The sequence below is a fragment of the Gymnoscopelus braueri genome (assembly GCF_963280865.1).
Source record: "Gymnoscopelus braueri genome assembly, chromosome: 20".
Lineage (NCBI taxonomy): Eukaryota > Metazoa > Chordata > Actinopteri > Myctophiformes > Myctophidae > Gymnoscopelus > Gymnoscopelus braueri.
The window spans coordinates 39,009,983-39,033,717 of record NC_137622.1 but is presented as its reverse complement, the minus strand read 5'-3'; positions in this window follow the sequence as shown (position 1 = coordinate 39,033,717).

The following is a 23,735-nucleotide window of genomic DNA, read 5'->3' as shown; positions in this document are numbered from 1 at the left end:
TTGTCTTCAGGTAAAGGGGTGGAGTCTTTTTGCCTCACAGCATTGTGCTTTGTTAGCATTAGAATTGTCCTCGATTTTCTCAGGTTAGCATGGCTACCAAATAACCATTATGTTGAATGTTGAAATGAAAGTTGTAGCTAGAGTGCGTTATGCACAATGTGTTGGTGACGGCAGTAATATTAAATTAGATTAAAAAATAAAATACAAATAAACAAAAGGTAAAAACATGCATAGTATGCTGGTTACCCCCTTTTGCCATAAAAGCTGATGGCCGTTACACCTCTAAATCACCTCGTATTGCAAAGATATTTTGCATATGTTGTAACATTCTAACATCTAATTACTTATTTGACATATCATCTCCAATGACCTATCAGATGACAAGGACATCTATAGGCAGCAGCGTAAGCTGTATGCCCAAGCAAACATGCTGTGTCGCAAATTTAGCATATGTGCTCAGTACCTGTGAAGATCTCTCTGTTTAGATCCTTTTGTACACCACTGTATACTGCCCACCTTTGGAGTCGCTGCAGGCAAGGCAGCATCAGACGACTTACAAGAAGCTCCAGTGCAAGCCAGATGTTTGTTAGTGTTGGGGTACCCACCTGTGCTGCTGTGCTACGTAACCTTGTGTATGGGTTTATGTGTAGAGCATCTGAGTCAGTAAATGACATAATCGCTGTAATAACGGACCCCACACACAGTTCTGTCACGTTCACATCTAGACTGTGGAACCGTTGGCGCACATGTCTGTATGTCAGAAACTGAACAATGTGGGCTATTTGCAGTATTTTTTATTTATTTTATTTTATTTTCTGTTTTTATTGTGTGGTGTTGTATTCTTGTGATATGGATCTTCCTAGGTCTGAAATAAAGATTGAATTGAATTGAATAACAACATGCATTGGAACACTTTTAAGTATTAGTATCAAAATGTACCAAAAGTAGAAAGTACTCATTATGCAGAATGTCCCATTTCACAAGTTTTCAAATGTATAAAATGTATAAAAATCTTTTGAAAATAGCAGATCTACAAGCTCACAATGCGACGCATTGTGAGCTTGTAGATCTGCTATTTTCAAATGGCCAAAATGTATATAGGGCTGAAGTGGTTAATGTATGTTTTGTAATAATAATCAAAATCTACAAAGTAACTAGTAACTAAAGTTTTCAAACAATCAAAGTAAAAGTTCAATATTTGCCTCTGAGATGTAGTGGAGTAGAAGTAAAAGTATTGGAAATTGGAAATACTCAAGTACAAATACCTCAACATTGTACGGTACTTAAGTAAATGTACTTAGTTACTTTCCACCACTGGATATAGATATAGATTTAGATTTGGGGGGTCCTTGGCCCCCCAAAAGTTTGAGAACTACAGCACTGGTTTAGAAGGCATTTGTAGAATTGGCCTGCAGGTCTTAATGGGTTAAAGCAGAGTGTGCAGGTATACATGGATTATAACAGTGGCCTGGCTCATCTGAGACGCTCATATACGAGCAGAACTAAAGCTTTCCCTTAATGTATTATTTACACATTTTCACTGAGCTAATTTGGGCTCGTTTGCATGTCATTGACCCCCTTGGCTCGCAGCCTGTGTGTGTCTGACGGTGTTGCCAGATTCTGTGAGCGAAACAAGCAACCAGGTCTAGGAAAACCAGCCCAAAAGAAGCGACTATGGGCCACGTGAGCACTTTAACATATACATCAGCTATTTGAAAATAGCAGATCTGCTATTTTCAAATAAAATATTGCGGGGAAATTATAATAATTAGATCTGGCAACCTTGGTGTCTGACGCGCTTCCTGGCGTCACCTAACTCGTCTAGAGCCGAGGATTCTCAGTGGGGCCGGGCCACGCTCCTCCCCCGCTGAATAAATCGACATCTGTGAACAGTGGTGGTAAAGTAACTAAGTACATTTACTCAAGTACAGTTTTGAGATTAAAAAAAAAAAATGTTTTACACCTACTGGAGTATTTCCAATTTTCAGTACTTTTACTTTACTACTCCACTACGTCTCAGAGGCAAATATTGTACTTTTACTCCACTACCTTTATTTGAAAACTTTAGTTACCTTGTTACTTTGTAGATTTTGATTATTATTACAAAACATACAGTAACCATTTCAGCCCTATATATATATATATATATATATATATATATATATATTTCGTCCGTATATAGCAGATGACGTACAAGCTCACAACACCTCGGGAAGAGATTTGGTGTAGAGGGAAATACATTGCACACAAAGCCTAAGGCACGGGTGGGCAACTTTGATGATGAGAGGGCCACTATATTTCCACACTCACTGCAGAGGGCCACATTGCATATACTCAATTTTTCAACTTTTTTCGTAAATTAACTCATTCAGTGCCAGACTTATTTCTGGCTGTGTTTTCCCAGTGGCACAGCCAAAAATTAATTGTAAAAAAAAAGTCGAGCCGAGATACAGCCTTTTTCTGTAAGAAGTTAAACAAGAAGTGAATGAAGCAACAAATCTTCAAATCATGATATCTTGGGTTCTGAACATTTTTTTCAAAAAAATAAAATAAATATATATATATATATATATATATATTTTTTTTTTTTGGACGTCTTTTATTCCCGCCCCTTGGAAAAAAAACGTCCTCACAGAAGCACCAAACCCATATCCACGCAGTGATATAGTCTGGCCACGGGATAGGGGTAGGGGTAGGGAGTGTGTTTAACAACACACCTTCCCTGTTTGTACACACACAGATAGTCGAACTTTAACCCTACATAGATTTGAAAATCTAACATCCGTTCAAAGTGGGTTAAAAACAAAAGCACTGTAGAAGCAATTTCACTGTTTAGTATTAAGGACGTTGAGGTCATAAAAACAAGCACTCCTCTTCCCCAACACTCCGCTGAACATGGAGTGGTGTTGTTGTGAATGGGTATGGTGCAGCAGCTTAATATGTTATTGTTGGTGTGGAAACTATATTCTAGTTACGCATTTAAAAAAAGAAAATCGGTTCATTTGGTACGGGTCGTTTCGGTTTCGGTACAGGGCCGTTCTGTTCGGGACGGGCCGGTACGGTTCGGTACACCGGTGTGGTTTGGTACGTTACACCCCTACTAAGAAGAGGTTTTTTCTTTAGTCTGGATACGCTGCTGGTGTGTCTTTAGACTGAAGCTTATGTCACACTATTGACAGTGGACATGTTTTTCTCCAGTGTGAATATGCTGGTGTTTGTTCAGACTACCTAACTCAGTGAAACTCTTGCTACACTGTTTACAATAGAAAGGTTTTTCTCCAAAGATGTGAGATGGCTTTCACCGAGGACGGTCGCACCTTTCATCCGCTCCTGGATTCTACCCCGCGCTCTATTCTTCAACGGCGAAAACAACACTTTCGCCTCAAGAAGATCATCACTGCCAGCAACAATCTGGTGCTGTTCTACGCTGCTATTTTGCAGGGATTAATATTCATCGAGTCCCACAATGTGCAGCTTCAACGGAGAGCGAATCCAAACGGAGATTTACAGCAAGACGCGGCGACGTTACTTTTTAAAGTGGTCGGCGCGAGTAAATCGGTACAAACACGAAGAAGGACACCAAACCAGCTGGACGGCCTTACAGTAAGAAAGATTATTTGGTTGAGTTTTTTGCTGTCGGGAAATGTTCATCCTAATCCCGGCCCACCGACCGTGAAGAGCACGGAGTCTCGCTATGATCACAACTTCAACGGCCTAAGCAACTTCACAGCTGATTTCCAACGCGACGGAAGCGCCCGACAGGGTCCGGTCCACAACATGCAGACAAATAACTTTGTTTGGCAACGGCCCACCTCACCTGATAAGAATGAACCCCAGCAAAGAGCTGGAGAAACAAGGATGGATTATTTGTCCCGGTTGACATCCATGCTGGCTCCAAGTCCTGCATTCTCAAGCAGACGACCTGAGGGAATGTGGCCGATGACGAGACAAGGGCTTCCCCAACAGCAGCGTCACCAAGAGGAGTTCCTCACGCGCCACACGGGCCCAAGACAACCACAGGGTATCTCCCAGAGAAAAGCACAAGAAAACTGTGTTTTTTCCCCTGTTTCTACCATCTCCTGGCACCACCGCTTGGCGTCGACGCGGGACAATAGCTTCACCCCTCCCCCACCCCCCCCCTCCCCCTCCCCCTCCCCCACCACCACCACCACCACCAGTCGACACCAGGACAACTGCATAGTAACCCACCGAGAGGAATGCTGGGAAACGGAGTTCCTTTCCCTGTTCTCCAAGCGGTCACTGGACAACTACATGGTTTTCCCCAGTGGGATCGGCGTGGAAACGGAGAGCTTTCCATTTTCCCAAACAGTCCTTTGCCTGGGGGAATTTGGCCGAGGTCGACACAAGGGTTTCCCCACACCACCCCTCCCCCACATCCACCACCCCCACCCCCCCTCCCCCACGGCAGATCTAAGGAAGGATATGCGGCCTCAAATCACCTCCACACCCCCCCCGCGGACATCACAAAGTCCCCCCCTCCCCCACCCACACCTCCGACCCCCCCCCACTGACCCCCCAGAGACTGTAAGGGACAATGGTTACTACTCAACTGAAGACTTGGATGCCCTTTTTTCTACTAGAGGTACCCACATTGTTCACTTGAATGTTAACAGTCTTAAAAACCCTGAAAACATTTCTGAGCTGAGATCCATGTTTGGAAGTGGCAAGGTAGACATTATTTCATTCTCAGAAACTAAGTTGGATAATTCCATCAAAGACTTTGAGATTGAAATAAAGGGCTACAATGTCATCAGAAAAGACAGAAATCTCTCTGGGGGTGGGGTTTGCATCTATGTGAGATCAGACATTATTTACGATGTGATCCCAGATATGGATAACAACCCCACTGAATCGGTCTGGGTCAAAATGTTATACCCACATGCTAAACCACTGATAATTGGCGCTATCTACAGACCCCCAGATCAAAATGCTTTTTATGACTTGATTGAGGATCATGTGGCAGGTTTAGGAAACTCTGAGACGGTACTAATTGGTGACTTTAACACCTGTGTTCTGAAGAAAGACTCAGCTATCTTTAAGTCCCTCAGAAAGTTCTGTGACCTGCACAGCTTTACCCAGCTGATAAAGCATTTTACAAGGGTAGGCATTGCTTCTCAATCAATCATAGACCTAGTGTTGACAACGGACCAATCCAGAATTTCCAAGAGTGGAGTGATTGAGTGTAGCTTAAGTGATCACAATATCATTTTCTGCACTCGGAAGATTCACGGACCTAGAGCTTATTGTCACAGGACAATCAGCTGCAGGTCTATGAAACACTACTCAAGTGATCTTCTAACAACAGCTCTTGGAAAAATGGACTGGTCCCATGTCCTGAATTGCACCTCTGTGGAGGAGTCCTGGTCCTGTTTCAAAAAAGCTTTTTTGTGTGTACTTGATAACATCGCACCCACAAAGGTGGTGAGGGTCAAAGCTAGCACAGAACCTTGGATGAAGGGTGACATTTTGAATGCCATCAAACTCAGGAACAAAAGCTACTCCGAGTTCAGGAAAAACAAAAGTGAGCAGCTACTTGAAAAGTGCAGAAATCTACGAAATGTAGTTACTAAATTGATCAGAAATGCCAAAAAGAATTTCTTAAATGAGAACATAGAGGCAAACAAAAGCCACCCACAAAAACTGTGGGAGGCACTAAAACAATTAGGCTGCAACGGAAAAATTCAGACTAAATCTACAAACATTTGCATTATTTCAAGTGGCTCGCTCACTACCGACAAGCAATTGGTAGCGGACTGTTTTAACAGTTTCTTCACCACAGTTGCAACCCAGTTGGTAAGCAAACTCCCTCAGCATTCAGGTCTGTATGGCCCCGACCACATTCAAGCTCACTATGAGAAACTAGGGGCTAAAAAAGATTCCTTCTTTTTCAAACCTGTATTGACTGATGATGTGCAAAACAAACTCCTCGCCCTACAGCCTAACAAGGCCACCGACCTTGACAACATCCCCACCAGATTCCTCAGAGACGCAGCGGTCTCCATTGCTCCCATAGTAGCCCACATTACAAACTTATCCATCAGTCAGTGTCACGTCCCACAAGAATTCAAGTTGGCAAGAGTAATCCCTCTATTTAAAAAAGGAAGCAAACTAGATCCTGGCAACTATAGGCCTGTTTCCATCCTTTGTTCCATCTCAAAGGTTATAGAGCGATCAATCCAAGAACAAATCAACAGCTACCTCAGCGAGCGTAAACTGTTGTTTGAATTCCAATCAGGCTTCAGAACATCCCACTCCACTGACACATGCCTACTATATTTGACCGACTACATCAAACGTGAGGTAGACTCGGGCAAATACTGTGGCATGGTCATGCTGGACCTCCAAAAGGCGTTTGACACTGTAAACCACGCAATTCTACTTGATAAGCTGAGGGCGATTGGTTTTGATTGCACATCACTAAATTGGATGAGATCTTACTTGGAGGGTAGAGAACAAGTGGTTGACATCAACGGAACCATGTCCTCATCCCTCCCGGTGAGCTGCGGGGTTCCTCAAGGCAGCATTCTAGGGCCGTTACTGTTCCTTCTATACATTAACGACATGAATGCTGCCTGTAACTGCAAACTGTTCCTGTTCGCTGATGACTCGGCACTCCTGATATCGGGTGAGGACAAGTTGCAAGTTGAGGAAGCTCTCAGCTCTGAACTCTCAAAAATCCGTACCTGGCTTACTGATAACAAACTGTCTCTACACCTTGGGAAAACTGAATCCATCCTATTTGGGACCAAACATTCCCTCAGTAAAATGAAGGTAGTTGACTTCAAGGTCAAAGTCGATGACACAATCATCACTAGCAAAGAAGAGATTACCTATTTGGGATGTATTCTTGACAAATACCTGACAGGTGAAAGCATGGCAGCAAAGGTGGTCAAAGGAGTAAACCAGAGAACCAGATTTATGGGCAGAGTTTCCTCTTTTGTCAACCCTCAGGCCCTCAGGACCCTCTCAGGGGCCCTGATTCAGCCTCTTTTTGACTATGCTAGCTCCTCTTGGTACTCCTACACCTCAGTGTCACTGAAGACTAAGCTTCAAACCTCCCAAAACAAACTGATCCGACTACTTCTCGGACTGGGGCCCATGACCCACCTCTCTCCCACTCACTTTGCCAGCCTAGGCTGGCTCAGGGTGGAAGACAGGGTTAAACAACTAAAATGGGTCTGGTCTTCAAAATTGTAAATGCAGATTTGCCCGATATGCCCCCTATACCCGCATATCTGTATAAATACCTCGAAAAAGTTAGTGACACCCATGGCCACGAAACTAGTTTCCCTGTAGACAGACGACCCCCCCCCCTCCTCTTTTTTGTACATATTTTGTATTTCCTCATGCTTTTTTTGTATATAATTTTTATTTTTCCATGCCCCCCCCCCCTTTTTTGTACATATATTTTTTAAATGCTTTTTTTTGTACATAGTGGTATTCTTTCTGTATTATCTGTATTTTCATGTTGATTTTTGAACTGTTTGGTTGCTACTATATATGTCTATGAAATTAACTCAAGGACCCCAACGGAAACAAGTCCGCAAGGACTTTTTTGGCCGGGCCTTTTAGACAAAAGCATTATTAATGTAACTGTGTTGTTTTACATTCTTTTGCCTAATAAAAATTTCAATCAATCAATCAATCCAGTGTGAGTACGCTGGTGTTTGTTCAGACTACCTAACTGACTGAAACTCTTATCACACTTTTTGCAGTGGAAAGGTTTTTCTCCAGTGTGAACACGCTGGTGACTTTTCAGGTTATCTAACTTACTGAAACTCTTGCCACATTGTTTACAGAGGAAAGGTTTTTCTCCCGTGTGGACACGCTGGTGACTTTTCAGGTGACCTAACTCAGTGAAACTCTTGCCACACTGTTTACAGTGGAAAGGTTTTTCTCCAGTGTGGATACGCTGGTGTTTGTTCAGACTACCTGACTGACTGAAACTCTTGTCACACTGTTTACAATAGAAAGGTTTATCTCCAGTGTGGACACGCTGGTGTGTCTTCAGGTGACCTAACCGACTGAAACTCTTGTCACATTGTTGACAGATGTGAATTTTCTTCCCTGTGTCAGTCGGACGATGTCTCTTTCCTTCCGATTGCGTTAAAGTCTTGGTAGACTGTTGACTACTGTAAGGTCTTTCTTCTTCTGAGTTTCCTTGCTGCTGGCTCGTTGGCGGGAACAGTGGGTCCATCGTCAAAGCTGCTGCTATGCATGGGCTGTAATGGTGCAAGAATATAACTAATGATGTGTGACCTTACGGTCCAGGATTGATTACAGGGCAATTACCAGTTGAATATCAAGTGTATGTATCTCTGCTAATAGTTCCTCTTGTACGTGATGAAGGCTTCCTCAATGTCTCTCTCCATGTGTGTCATTCACACTGTGCAGTCTGGTTTTAAGCTGAGCTGATTCAAAGCTCACGTCATCATTATGTTGTCACTATGATGTCCAAATATGGAGTTCCATGTCATTTACTGAGAATAATGACACGGTCATAATTTGTACCTGCTCGTGGCTAGCTAAACAATAAAAACTGCAGTGTTAAATAACATAATTATGCAACTCCTTTGAACACTGTTTTAGAGACATAGCGAATTTCATTGTATTAATGAATTTGTATGTTTCAACTTTAAAATCTTTAGTTCATTTCTTTGGTCAGCAGATGGTGGCCTGGGCTTGTTTAGCGTTGTTTAAAGTTAATGCTGCACTTCGAAATTCTATGTCACACAAAAATAGCAAAAGTAGCCGATCTACAAGCTCAAAATGCGTCACTGTGCGACACGTTTTGAGCTTGTAGATCTGCTATTTTTTAATTGGAATCCTGATTTAAATTTTGCTATTTTTGAATTGGAATCCAGAGAAGTTAAATCTTTATTTAATTTCAAATGCATTTGGTTATGTTACCTTTATGAACTTAAATGCAAATACATTGGACATTAAAAAATCACACCCTGTGTGAAGGAAGTGGTGCCTTTGATGAGTTTATTTAATTGGGCTATATATGAACTAGAGAAACAATGTTAAATCCCTGTAAATTCAAAATTGGCCTCCTCGTGGCGCTATAACAGGGCAATGTGAAAAGGGGGGCAATTCTTCCTGGGCCTAGTGGGAATATACGTGGAAAGTTTTACGGAAATTGCACACTGCGTTCATTTTGTGGGCACGTGTGCAGTGTTGCTTCTTTGCCGTGCCTCCTGGTGGCGCTATAACAGGGCAATGTGAAAAGGGGGGCAATTCTTCCTGGGCCTAGTGGGAATATGATTTGCGTGACGTTTGCAGAAAATGTGTAAAAGTATTTTAAAAACAATTGTTTTGCCAAAATTGGCCTCCTGGTGGCGCTATAACAGGGCAATGTGAAAAGGGGGGCAATTCTTCCTGGGCCTAGTGGGAATATGCGTGGAAAGTTTCACGGAAATTGCACACTGCGTTCATGTTGTGTGCACGTGTGCAGTGTTGCTTCTTTGCCGTGCCTCCTGGTGGCGCTATAACAGGGCAATGTGAAAAGGGGGGCAATTCTTCCTGGGCCTAGTGGGAATATGCTTGGAAAGTTTCACGGAAATTGCACACTGCGTTCATGTTGTGTGCACGTGTGCAGTGTTGCTTCTTTGCCGTGCTCATACGGACGGACGGACGGACGGACGGACGGACACAGACACGGTCAAATGTAGAGCGGCTGGCACCGCTAAAAAAAAGACAATAGAATTTTAATACTAGTCATTAAGCTACTAATATAAAGCGGGTCATGTTTGCATGTTTGAATTGTAACAGCTGAAATCAATAATATATCAGTATTCCGATATTAACCTGCGGGCTGCATTAAGTGAAGGTGGGGGCCACATGTGACCCCCGGGCCGCCAGTTGCCCATGTATGGCCGTATAGAGCATGGGACTTCAACAGGGGGTCAAGGACCCTTAGGGGGTCCTCAGAGTTACTACAGGGGGAGCAGACAAATCTTTGTGTTTTTTTTTCTTTCACATTAACCACTTCACTTAACAACTCTACCATATCTATAGACGAATCCACAGACGCGCTGCCTGTAGCTGCCTGTAGGCGGCCATTGCTGCGGTGTCGCGGTGCGGAGCGTTGACACCGCAGCTATGGCTGCCTACAGGCAGCGCGTCTGTGGATTCGTCTATTCTGGGGGGAACAGTGGCGAAGAGGTTTGGTGTAGAGGGGAAAAAGAGCAGACCAAATACAGAGACCAGTTTTGTGTAGTAGGGGGTGCCTGCTTCATCTCTCTCTCTCTCTCTCACTCAATCACTCTCACTCACTCACTCACTCACTCACTCACTCACTCACTCACTCACTCACTCACTCACTCACTCACTCACTCACTCACTCACTCACTCACTCACTCTCTCTCTCTGTCAGCTAAGGGGTCCTTGGTCTGAAAAACGTTGAAGACCCCTTAATGTTCCTTCTGTTGTAGTTGTATCTCAACTGATCTCGACTTGACGCGTCTTATATTTAACCGTATCTGCTCTAATCTTATCTTATTGTATCTGATCTAATGGGAGTGAGTAGAGAGTCCGTTCTCTGGTAATCAGAAGGTCACAGAGTTTGACCCTTGACTCGCCCATCTACAATATGGTCTCTGTCCGGTGGGAAATTAATTATCGAAAAAAATAAGAAGAAAATAAGTTAGAATATGGAGATACAGGGTTTCTGTCTGACAAACGAAATGTGTGTCAGTTTTTAACGCATATAAAACGACCGTCATAGCCAATCGCTGGACAGTAATTCCGTAGTGAGATTTCATGTTATGTCTAGGCTGTTATGTCTGTGTGCAAAGGGGCTTTACTCTTAAACAGCACCTCTCCAGATCTTACAAGACTGCTGCTATTCAATATGCAGCCTCTATACCTACTGGATAATAATGCCAGGTCTCCAGATTGTATTTGACTTAACACAATAACCTTAAACCTCTTAAAACTGTTCCAGCACATTGATTTCCTGCCAGAGCTGTTGTTGCTGCTGCCTGCCACAACACACACACACACACGCGCACGTGCACGTGCACGCACACGCGCACGCACACGCACACTCACACTCTCTCCTTGGAGATGTTGGATCATAGCTGGATGCTGGAGATATCCTTAGGCCTAAAAAAAACATCACCTTTCACAGTAGATTGTGTGCATAAAAATGTTTTAATCTGCTTAAGTTGGACTAGCTTTGAGATTGCTTTTGGTTTCTGTTCTACTCTACTCAGCCAACCCATAATTCTCCCTTGGATAGGTAAAGGGTGATGTAGTTATGTGTCTGCACCAAATACAGCCGATCTACAAGCTCACAACAACGAGTCATGATGCGGCACATTGTGAGCTTATAGATCGCCAATTTGTTTGGTGTGCAACACCGGCGTGCCAATGAGTATAGCTCAGACTTAACCCTATATGGTTAACCGGAGTCTCTTTACTGGAGTATTTCTAATTATCAGTACTTTTACTTCTACTCCACTACATCTCAGAGGCAAATATTGTACTTTTACTCCACTGCAGTTATTTGAAAACTTTAGTTACTAGTTACTTTACAGATATACAGTAAATGATTACAGTTTAAAACATACATTTACCACTTTAGCCCTATTTTATACAGTACATAGGCTATTAGAAAATAGACGATCTACAAGCTCACAACGCGTCGCATCACGTTGAAAGTCCCACATTTTGCGTTAAAAGTCCTGAATTTTGAATTCGGGACTTTTACTTGTAACAAAGTAATTCTACATGGCAGTATTGATATTTTTACTTAAGTAAAACATTTGAGTACTTTTTCCACCGATGGTTAAGCCTGTGAGCGAGTTTCACAATTTCCTACGGGCCTGTTGCAGCGAGATTGTGAATATTTTGGAATACTTTTTAGGACGTGCTGTTCTGTTGGCCCAAGTCCACTGCAGCTTTGTTCCACCAAAGGAGGGTTTAAGAACATCTCCCTCTTGTAAAGCGTATAACAAGACAAAAGGCCTCTTCAACACAGCGGAGTCATAAAGAAACAAAGGCCACAAAGCTAGGGATGGATGGGAGATCCACCCCTACGCTCATGTTGACAACTTAACACTAAAGGCTGCAATCGATGCCACTATAAGACTAATGATGACCCCTGGATGTAAATCTCCTCCTTCCACTGAAAATATTCATTGTGATTTGCCTGTGGTGCGCTACAGGCAAATGTATTATTTATAACGCATCTAGCTATTTTTGGTGGAAGAAGACTTTAAACTAGCGACTGGAAGCATAGACTCCGAGCCGGTCGGAATGTTTGTTGTCTGGGCGACGTCCACGTATAGCCTGTGTGTTTACAAACGATTGGACTTGCGATCATAATGAATATCATTTTTTTGTGACCTGTTGAAAGTTAGAAAAAATACGAAATTGCTGGCAGCGGGCAAACACAGCCAGAAATAAGTCTGGCAGTGAATGAGATAACTCACTCAGTGCCACTGACGTGTTAACACGTCAAAACCGTGTTTTACAGTGTTTACGCTGGATGGCGATGTTACAGTCACAGTTGCTGATCTACAAGTTCACAACACGTCACGATGCAACATATTTAATACAGGATTTTTACTTGCTACTTTTAATCCGGTGTCATTTTAGATGTCTTTGGGCTAATCAAAAAATAGCAGATATACAAGCTCATAGCTATGTGCTCGTAGATCTGCAATGTTTTGAAAAATCGTGAAAATGTATGCAAATCTTTGAATATATATATATATATATATATATATATATATATATATATATATATATATATATATATATATATGTATATGTATATGTATATATATGTATATATATATATATATGTATATATATTTATTTGGCTATTCAAAAATAGCGGATATACAAGCTCATAGCGTGGCACCGAGTGCCACGCTATGAGCTTGTAGATCTGCTATTTTTGAAAAATCTTGAAAAAAAAAAAGTTTAGATTTTTTCCCCAAAAACTGTTAGGATTTAGATTTTTTTAAAGAATGGCCTCAGGTCTTAATGGGTTAAAATCTTTGCTTCTGGGGGGGGGGGTCAAAATATTTTGAGATGGGGCTCCGCGGCCAAATACATATCATTCTGGGAGTCCTTGACATGAAAAAGTTTGAGCACCACTGATATAGCAACATATACGCTTTTCAGAAACCAGTGATGACATTTTTTTTTTTGAGATTTGTCCCGGATTGAATGGGTTCCACCACTGGCCCACAACTCACCTCACATGGACTGAGGATGTTTCCTCCACAATAGAGGAGAATGTAAGCCATAACAATGGCTTATATTATAATCATTTATTTCAGATTTACGTTGCTAATTTCCCTTCTTGGGTTAGGCGCTGTAGAGGCACAGTAGGAAACAGATCATAAATAGCACATTCCTCTTCTCCCCCCCCTGTTTTTTATTTTTATTTTATTTCATTTTATTTTTTTTATTTAGGCAGTTTTTTGTGTCTGTGAGAGTCCACGTTTATTTTTATGGATCGTGTTTCTCTCTCTCCTCTGTGTGGGGGGTATTATTTTATTTTCGGTGGTTTTATTTGTGCGTGTGCGTGTGCGTGTGCGCGTGCGTGCGCGCGAAATAAATGTGAGGGCCAAATGTGAAAAACACATTGAGAGGACCATTTTTCTGGTCCTGAGAAGAGAAATGGTTATAGAAATAGATTAGTTTAGTTAGGCTTACGATTAGGAACAGATTCAGGTCGGGGTAAGGGTTAGTAATTTAGAGGTTAGGTTTAGAGTTTGTGTTTAGAGTTTTTTCACGTTTAATGCTTAGTTGCACTAATAACTCTCGTCGAAAAATTGCTGATCTCCAAGCTCACAATGTGCGAGCCGGGACGCATTGTGACCTTGTAGATTGGTTATTTTTAGCCTATGTTTCGGTTATGTTCAGCTATGCCAGCCTAAAATGTTTAAGTCCTCACAAGTACAGCTAGACAAACGTGTGTGTGTGTGTGTGTGTGTGTGTGTGTGTGTGTGTGTGTGTGTGTGTGTGTGTGTGTGTGTGTGTGTGTGTGTGTGTGTGTGTGTGTGTGTGTGTGTGTGTGTGTGTGTGTGTGTGTGTGTGTGTGTGTGTGTGTGTGTGTGTGTGTGTGTGTGTGTGAGAGAGACTTGGTGGTCTAGTAGGGTTTTAACCACAGACCACCACAGGGGTAGAGCAACCATGATCTGGTACAACCTAAATATAGAACAAATTGGGAACATTCTCATTCTAATGCTCTGCCACCAATGTGGAACGCCCTGACACCACCCATTAAAGGATATGTAACACTGATTTATTTTTAAAAAATCCCTTTATTTAAAAACATCTATCAGGAGACCACAAGGGGAGGTAAATGTAATTTTTCCATCTCCTTAAAGAGGTGGTGCCATGGTTTTGCACTTTTTCTGTTTTTCATGTGTCTATGAGGTTGATAGAACTTCATTAAGCCCCCTGGTGGTGTTTTTATGGTGTTTTATGTCTTCTCTGACTATTTTGAGTTTCTACCTGGAGGCTGAAACCTTGAGGGTCAAACGTGCCAATAGAGAAACAGCGCTTTAATGACATAGTAAACACATACCCTCCCCCTCATTATCATAACACAACAGGTGTGGGCATGAGGAGGAGGAGGGACTAGGACAGGTGGGTGGTGCTAAGGTGGTGGAGGAGGTGCTAAGGTGAGAACCAGGTATACTTAATGAACTGGAGGCGTGTCCACATAAAAACATAATTTTACCAATTTATGTTCATCTAGACTGAGTGGCAAAACACTGAGCAGCATGGAGCTTTGGAGTTTGGAAGCGCTCGTTGGAAATCAATCACTCAACGGCCCTGCGTACCACCTGTTACTAATGTCACATAATGCAGGAGGCAGCAGGACGTTGCGTTATTGAAAACGAGCGCTTCCAAACTCTGACACTTAGAAAAATAATCACCTGCATGGAATTTATCGACACAAAGTATCTCATCTACGGTGGATCTTCTTGAAACAAAAACTTTGCAGATAGAAAGAGGATAATTCAAGCTTTCCGTACAGCTGCCATGTCGGTGAGTTTAACGTCGTTTAATACAATCAGATAGGACTTTTCTGTTTGGATATAGGGGCTGTCAAGGCCAGAAAGTAGTTTTTTGCCACTCCGTAGGCGTTCCCACATAACTTCCGGGTACGATGATGTCACGCGCATAGCCTCTATACAGATTTTTGTGTACTGACCAAGGGGCCAGCCTGACATATTTACAATGAGGCCCATACGGAAGAGAGACAGTTCATATGAATGGCCTGTAGGTGGCCTGCAGGTGTCAGAAGGAATATTCTCTCATTGGATGGGTTTTTGACGAACTTTAGACTAGATTTTCTTACCTTAATAAAAATTGTCATAAATACTATATGCTTCCAGTCGCTAGTTTAAAGTCTCCTTTCAATCATCATGATATGCGTTTTGCTAAATTATGGTCCCATTTATTCTAAAATTGACGATAAAGTAGGCTATGCTCCAGGAGGGGTGGGATGATTTGATTGCCAACCTACACAACCAATAGCATTCATTCCCCGCCCCCGCTCTTGATTGACAAGCTACCCAACCAATAGCGTTCTTTGGGGATTGTTTTCCGGTTCCCTGGTCACATGTCTGGTGACCTGCCCCCGCTTTGGTCACATGTCTGGTCTCAAGCAATAGCGTTTGATAGCCGACGTCAGGGCAGGAATTTCCCGGCGGCCACGACGTTGCCCCTCTCATTGGCCGTGTGCCCCTCGAATAATGACATGCCTTCACGGCCACAGTGGCCGTGGTGCCCCAGCTGCGCCCAGCAACTGATTTCACAGTTTTTCCTCTGCGCGATTTTCCTGTCAATACGTTTATTTTTTTAAACACCAGTCCCTTTGGTTGAGCTGCGCAGCTACAACATGCACAGTGGTAGGTAGGTTTGATTTTGAGCCTCCTATGAACCGTCGGAATCCCGCAACACAGTGTAATAGACACAAAAGCATTACCGGGCCAAACAGGAGATAAATCTAACGCAGCCTGTTGAACTAATCAATGTTAGGTTTGATTTCTAGCCTGAGAGTGAAGGAGGATTCCGTAGTCATACAGACCGATGTGCCCCGATGTTTTTTTCAACAGCAAAATATAGATGAATACATCTGATAAAATACAGCAAAATCCCCAAATTATGAGTCCTAATTAACAAATTAAAAAGTTTAGGCTATCAATATCATACAAAAGAGTGACCTCACCGCTCTGATGGACAAGAAATAAATAATCCTTTTGCAAACCACATCCATGTTCTGTTCGTTTGTCAACAATGATCTAAATGGGAAGTTTATTTCAGCAGCTAGAATGTGATAGTTTTAGTCAGTTTTTTGGTGCGCAACACAGCCCTCGTTTAAGTGAATTGCTTTCACCTGCTGTTGTACTGCTGTGCGGAGTGTGCGCAACAGGGCATATCTCCGCCAAGCCAGGGTGACCTACCCAGGCCCATGAAATTCATATGCAGGCATAGTAGCCAATTAGAATGAAATCTGCAAAAACTGACTCATATACTGATACAGAACCATATATTAGCTATATATTATCGCTGTCGATTGGAAATCTTGTATGTTCCTTTTTTATTATTATTTAAAAACAATGTAAAATCGTGAAAATAGCCAATCTACAAGCTGTAATTATTAATAATTAAGAAATACTATATTTTAAAGAGTGAAAAATCAACTAAAGTCATTATTAGTGCAAGTTCAATCACATTTCATTTGAATGAAAATAAATTTCAATCACATTTCATTTGAATGAAAATAACTTGGGAAAATGCATAAATTCTCTAATCTGTGAATCTAATGTGATTAATGTGACCCCTACTTCAGTCAGTGAAGTCCAGGGCTGAATGTGACATATTGAGACCTATATAACTAAATATTGGTCATTTGCCAACACATTATTTTGTGAAATAAATGGGTTATATTTCACAGATAGTTATACTATTCTTATAATATATTAAAATACTATCATCCTTAACCTTCAAGTTGAATTCATTATTTCCGTGGACTTAAAAATCATTTTTGGACTTAAAAATCTTTTGATGGCCTTCCTGCCCTGGCATTTGGCCTTTGTGCCCTCCAAAAAATTACAACACAAAATTTTAGTGGCCTTGCCCCTAAAATGACGAAATTCCAGGCCTTGGCCGACGTGCTCGATTGTATATATTAAAGATGGCGGATTGCACACAGCCAAACAGTAGGCTTCATTTTCGGTCTGTAGAAAGCAGAGGTGTGGCTTTGTCCATCTCTTTTATACAGTCTATGGTACTGACACATGGGAACATGACTTGTGTCTCCATTTTCGCCAAGAAAGGAATCCCATCCCAGACTGTGACAGCTATAGCAGCTTAAATGTCCTGATCGCAAATTAAACCAGCGGAATGGCAAGGGCCTCTGAATGGCCTTTTATGCAAACTTATATGTCTGCTGTTTGTCTGTCCGTCTGTCGGACTAGTTGTCTCCCTGTATCTGTCATCATGGCTCTGGGCGTGCGGTACGTGCGTTTTCTAGTTCCGAACGAACTCAAGCCACCAGCTGACTTCACTAACGATGGGTATCCTCCCATCTGGTTCAAGGTGTTTTAACGAGCTAAATCACTTGGCGCTGTCTTGTGTTTGGCTGGGAAGTAAGACTTGCTGCAGTATACAGTAAAATACTCTGTTAAATTAACTGTATTTAGTGTACTGAGAGTGTACAGCTAAAGCTGACAAAAATGTTAAAGTATCCTTGACAGACGGTGTGGCTTTTCGTGCTTAAGGGCAAGTGAAAGCGCACTTGGAGGCACGCTCTATAAAGGCCCCTCAACATGTGATTCTGATTTGGTATGGCGTTTTTTGTATAAAAAAGAAAAAACGCCCCGCCAAACTAATGTAAATATATCGTTGTTGTCGGGCAGAAACCTCTTCTCTCCATATTTTAACATTTTGTGCTTTTTCGTAAATGAATACCCTACTTCATACTACAGTGTCAGACAAAAGCATCAAAAGCTCGAAACATTGATTACTGTACAATGAATAGATTCATTTCCATCTAAGCGCTGTAGCTGAAGCTGTGCTTTTGTGTCAATAATGCTCAAATTTGACAATTTTACCACTTGAACCCCAGCATCTATATTCTGCGAGGAAAGTGCAGTTGTAATTCTGGTCCATTTTGACTAAGAATAGAGCGTTGTACTGGAAGTTTTCAGCATGTTACTTAATAAGATTCAGGAAACCCATAAGACGCAGGAAACCCATGTTGTTAGGGATGAATCCATTCTTTGTTTGTAGTCATACATCAGGTTACAGAGCAGCAGCCTGCCTGCCTCCCCGGTTCTCCTGTTCACCCATCTTCCCCACATATTTATACAGTAAGGAAGGAGTAGTACACAGAGAGGTAACACATGGTAACTCCTTACATGGCCATGGGCCTATACCAAGTAGTTGACTCCCACAATCGGCACTTTAGGTATAGAATAGATTCATGTGAAATCAGCTGTTGATGGTCAGTCTCCACATAGGCTTAAAGGATCTACACCATGAATTTAAAAAAAAATGTAATATTTAATATCATATTGTTTATGTCCCTCAAACGTTTTTCAAAAGGTTTGAGCCTAAATCAAGTCTCAGATATACTCATTCCAACTAACTTCTCTCTGGCTTATAAAGCACTTTTACCTGCAATACCACATTGTCCTGTTTGGCACGGGGCACTATTGAGCCAGTTTGTATGCATGCTATCTCCTGGTTCTGTGTGGAAAAAGTAAAAAAAATAATATATATATATATTTTTTTTTTAAGTTGGAACTGAAAAAATCACGTTCGGGTGAAAATCAGTTTGGCCTGTTTTGAGACCAATTTACAGAAAACCCCAGATATGCTGTGAAAGCCTGAGTGTTCAAACTGGGGTATTTTTTGTGATAGAAGGGAGGTAGGGGAGACCAAAAACACACAAAAAAGAAGGAAAAGTTAAAATTCACGGTGTAGTACCTTTAATACAACAAGGGCTGTACTCAGCATGGGATACATGTAAATAGAATGGTGTGAAACAACTGTCGGCAAGGAACTGACATGAGAAAGAGATTCTATGAGAATCAGCTGTTGTTCACCTGTTTGCGAGGGTTGTATGCTTTAGAACATGGCAGTACATTAAATTAGATAATTCAATTAATCAGTACCACAATGATTGTTATATGAATTTTGTCCACCATAGCGACAACTTTGTTTTTTTACAGCTAGGGTTATTTTATTAGTTTGTAATGATAATAATTAAAAGATGAGTGTTAAAAAAAAAACATGTATTGCTTTCTATCGTTTTTAATGATTTAGTGATTTTTAACTGGGGGGCGGGGGCATTCGGTCCATTGGTAAATAGTCATGAACGCAGCCTCCGATATCCGTGAAACTTTGAACGCACATCCCCACTAGGCCAAGGAAGACATGCCACCTTACATTTTTCAAATCAGCCTCATGGTGGCAGATTCACATTTTGGCTGATTCAAGTTGAACGACACTCATCTTTTAATTATTATCATTACAAACTAATAAAATAACCCTGGTTGTAAAAAAAACTTAGTTGTCCTTTAAGTGGCTGATAAAGTGGATGATAAAGATATGCCCAGAGTCTTCAGACTTCAAATTGCATTTCTGAGGGCGAGAGTTTTGATGGAAGAAGCACCATTCACACTGTGTGAGTGTGTCTGTTTTGTTTATGCACTTGCACAGCAAAACCTTATTTTATTTAATGAATACTCAGGATTTGTGTGTGTGTGCGCGTGTGTGTCCAGGTTTCTGAGAATCTCCAGTCATGACTCATTGATGGAGTTTGTGTCTCATAATCACTCATCAAACACATCAATCTCTCTCTCTCTCTCTCTCTCTCTCTCTCTCTCTCTCTCTCTCTCTCTCTCTCTCTCTCTCTCTCTCTAATGCCCTTTCTGTATGTCAGCCTCTGTCACTCACTTTAGTTTTTTTCTCCAGTGAAGTTCAGTCAGACTCTAATTAAATCTGTGTATCTGTGTGTCCGTCTGTCTTAAGGTCTCAGGGCCGTCTGTCCTTATCTCCGTGTCCCTCTGTCTCTCTGTCCTCCACCTGTCTGTCTGTCTCTCTGCCTGTCTGTGTCTAATTGTCCCTGTATCTCTCTCTCTCAGGGGTGTCATTTCGGGTCTCTAGTTTTCCGATGTAACCTCAAATTCACTTCTTTTACGCATATTTTCCACAACTCAGATTTTTGGTTTTGCAGATTAATCTGATTTCAAATCCATGTGACACATGTTGTAGACATGTGTTTTCATCTACATTGGACACATGTTATAGACATGTGTTTTCATCTACATTGGACACATGTTATAGAAACTCGTTTATTACATATGACACACATGTTATAGAAATGTGTTTTCTTGTCTGCAACCATACATTTATTAACCACCTTCAACCTGGCATCCTTATTTTGGGAATGTCATCAACGGCAAACAGAACAATAGCAATAATAGTTGATCTACAAGCTCCACTATTATTGCTATACTTTGGAAATGTAGCTCTAAGCGTAAGTTCAATAAGGATGATCTCTCTCCCACACTCTCATCTTTATGGCTGGGCATGCTTCACAAACATCCTGTCATTCACAGCTTGAAGTGTTGAGCGCTTCTAGCCAATCTGCAGTCAGCCAATCAGGCGATTGGACTCTGCCTTTTAAATATCACTGCCTCTGACGCTCATCAGAGGCAGTTCTACATATTAACCCATTAAAGGGGAATACCACTCATTTTCAACATTGAACTATGTCTTTAATACACCTTAGAGCTGTTATGTGGAAATAAGAAAAAAGTCCCCCCCCCCCTTCTATGTTGCCTAGAACTGGATAATTGATTGAGGTCATGTGATCAGTGACATACGCAGGGTGTACTTTTAGCTCATTTTGGATCATACTCCATACTACGATGGCGTGATCCGGTGTGCAGACTCTTAATGTTCTTTTATAGTTTGACTTCTGTCCTGCACCTGGCCCTTCAGAGTGGATGTGTGGACGTTTGTTTATGTCTCTCTCTCTCTCTCTCTCTCTCTCTCTCTCTCTCTCTCTCTCTCTCTCTCTCTCTCTCTCTCTCTCTCTCTCTCTCTCTCTCTCCCCCCCCCCCCCCCCCCCACCCCTACTCTGTCTATTTTCCAGTCTCTAGTGGCGGCCTTGAGCTGTAATGAAAACACACAGGGGACCTGGAGAATAATTGGGTTATAGAAGATTTGCATGTCCCCCCCGCTACGCACACGCACACACAAACACACACAAACGCACAAGGTCCCTCCTTCCTGTAATAAGGGTCATTATCTACTATCCGTCCAAGTGCATTATCTTTATACTGTGTGTGTGTGTGTGTGTGTGTGTGTGTGTGTGTGTGTGTGTGTGTGTGTGTGTGTGTGTGTGTGTGTGTGTGTGTGTGTGTGTGTGTGTGTGTGTGTGTGTGTGTGTGTGTGTGTGTGTGTGTGTGTGTGTGTGTTTGGGATGGTCACCGCATGATAGTCTGTATTTTGTCACACACGTGTGAGTCATTTATGTCACACACGCATGCACATAATTGCATGCATACATGTTCATACTGTAGACACAGACACACACACACACACACACACACACACACACACACACACACACACACACACACACACACACACACACACACACACACACACACACACTGTCTCAGTCTCTGTCTCTCTGTGTATCTGTCTGTCTGTCTCTCTCTCTGTGTCTCTTTGTCTCTCTCTCTCTCTCTCTCTCTCTCTCTCTCTGTCTGTCTCAGTCTCTCTCTGTCTCTCTGGGGAGCAACAGATAGCACCCATTACTGTCATCCTGGTCTGCTGCTAATTGGCTGTGATCGGAGCCCATGGGCCCGCAGGGACGGCCCACAGATTCAATTAAAGCGCGTGATTGGCCCCTTTAAATATTTAATAGCGCAGACTAAAAACAGAGCTGAGCCCCAGCCAGCAAGACACTTCCTGGAAGGAATTAAACATGGAACTGACTGTCTGTCTGTCTGTCTGTCTGTCTGTCTGTCTGTCTGTCTGTCTGTCTGTCTGTCTGTCTGTCTGTCTGTCTGTCTGTCTGTCTGTCTGTCAGTGGGGCTTTATTGGCATGAAAAAAACATATGTTTACATTGCCAAAGCAAAAGTGGAATAACAAATAGCAAAACAATATATGTATGTCTGTTTGCCATTTTTGTGGGTCTGTCATTTTGTGCATGCGTGTGTATGTGTGTGTGTGTGCGTGCATGCGTGCGTGTGCATGTATGTGCTGGCATACCGGTATGTATATGTGTTATGTGTGCATATACATGGTCCTCACCAAGTTCTCAAACGTTTTCATGTCTAGGACCCCCAAAATTATATGTATTTGGCCGCGGACCCCCCAAATCTTCTATTTTCAAAAATAGCAGATCACATGAGCGTGTAGATCTGCTATTTTTGAATAGCCAAAGTATAAAATAATGGTTAAAGTGGTTAAAATTGAAATGACGCAGATGCCTTCCCGGTTTTAATGTGTAAATATGCTTATTTATCTTCTGCCACTGGTAAACTTAATATGACTTAAAGGAGGAGTTCACCCAAAAAATGACTTATTTTCTATCAATTGCACACCCTATGAAGCCTTGAATCCATGGATTATTTTTTAGTTTTTGTCGCATTCCTAAGCTAATAATTTGATTCCCGTCTCCTACCGGCTAATGTATCCGGTAGGAGACACAAAGTAGATTATTTGTGTCTCCTACCGGAAATACACACGGTCATCAAATTATTGTCTTAGGAATGCCACAAAAACTAAAATAAATCCATGAAATCAAGGCTTCATGGGGTGTGTAATTGATAGAAAATAAGTCATTTTTTGGGTGAACTCCTCCTTTAACATGAGTTTAGAAACTTAAGTTGGATTGAATCAACTCGACTCTCATATCACTGGTGAATTCCAGCTGTTGAATTCAGCACCATGGCCAGAGTCACAGCTAGTCTCAATGCTACAACATGAATTCAGAACCATGGACAGAGTCACAGCTAGTCTCAATGCTACAACATGAATTCAGCACCATGGCCAGAGTCACAGCTAGTCTCAATGCTACAACATGAATTCAGCACCATGGCCAGAGTCACAGCTAGTCTCAATGCTACAACATGAATTCAGAACCATGGACAGAGTCACAGCTAGTCTCAATGCTACAACATGAATTCAGAACCATGGACAGAGTCACAGCTAGTCTCAATGTTACAACATGAATTCAGAACCATGGACAGAGTCACAGCCAGTCTCAATGTTACAACATGAATTCAGAACCATGGACAGAGTCACAGCCAGTCTCAATGCTACAACATGAATTCAGAACCATGGACAGAGTCACAGCTAGTCTCAATGCTACAACCATGAATTCAGAACCATGGACAGAGTCACAGCTAGTCTCAATGTTACAACATGAATTCAGAACCATGGACAGAGTCACAGCTAGTCTCAATGCTACAACATGAATTCAGAACAATGGACAGAGTCACAGCTAGTCTCAATGTTACAACATGAATTCAGAACCATGGACTGAGTCACAGCTAGTCTCAATGCTACAACATGAATTCAGAACAAGGACAGAGTCACAGCTAGTCTCAGTGCTACAACGTGAATTCAGCACCATTATAGATCGCATGTTTTTTGGCTACTTTCAGCCCTTTTCAAAGCCATAGTAAAATGTTGATGTCCTCAC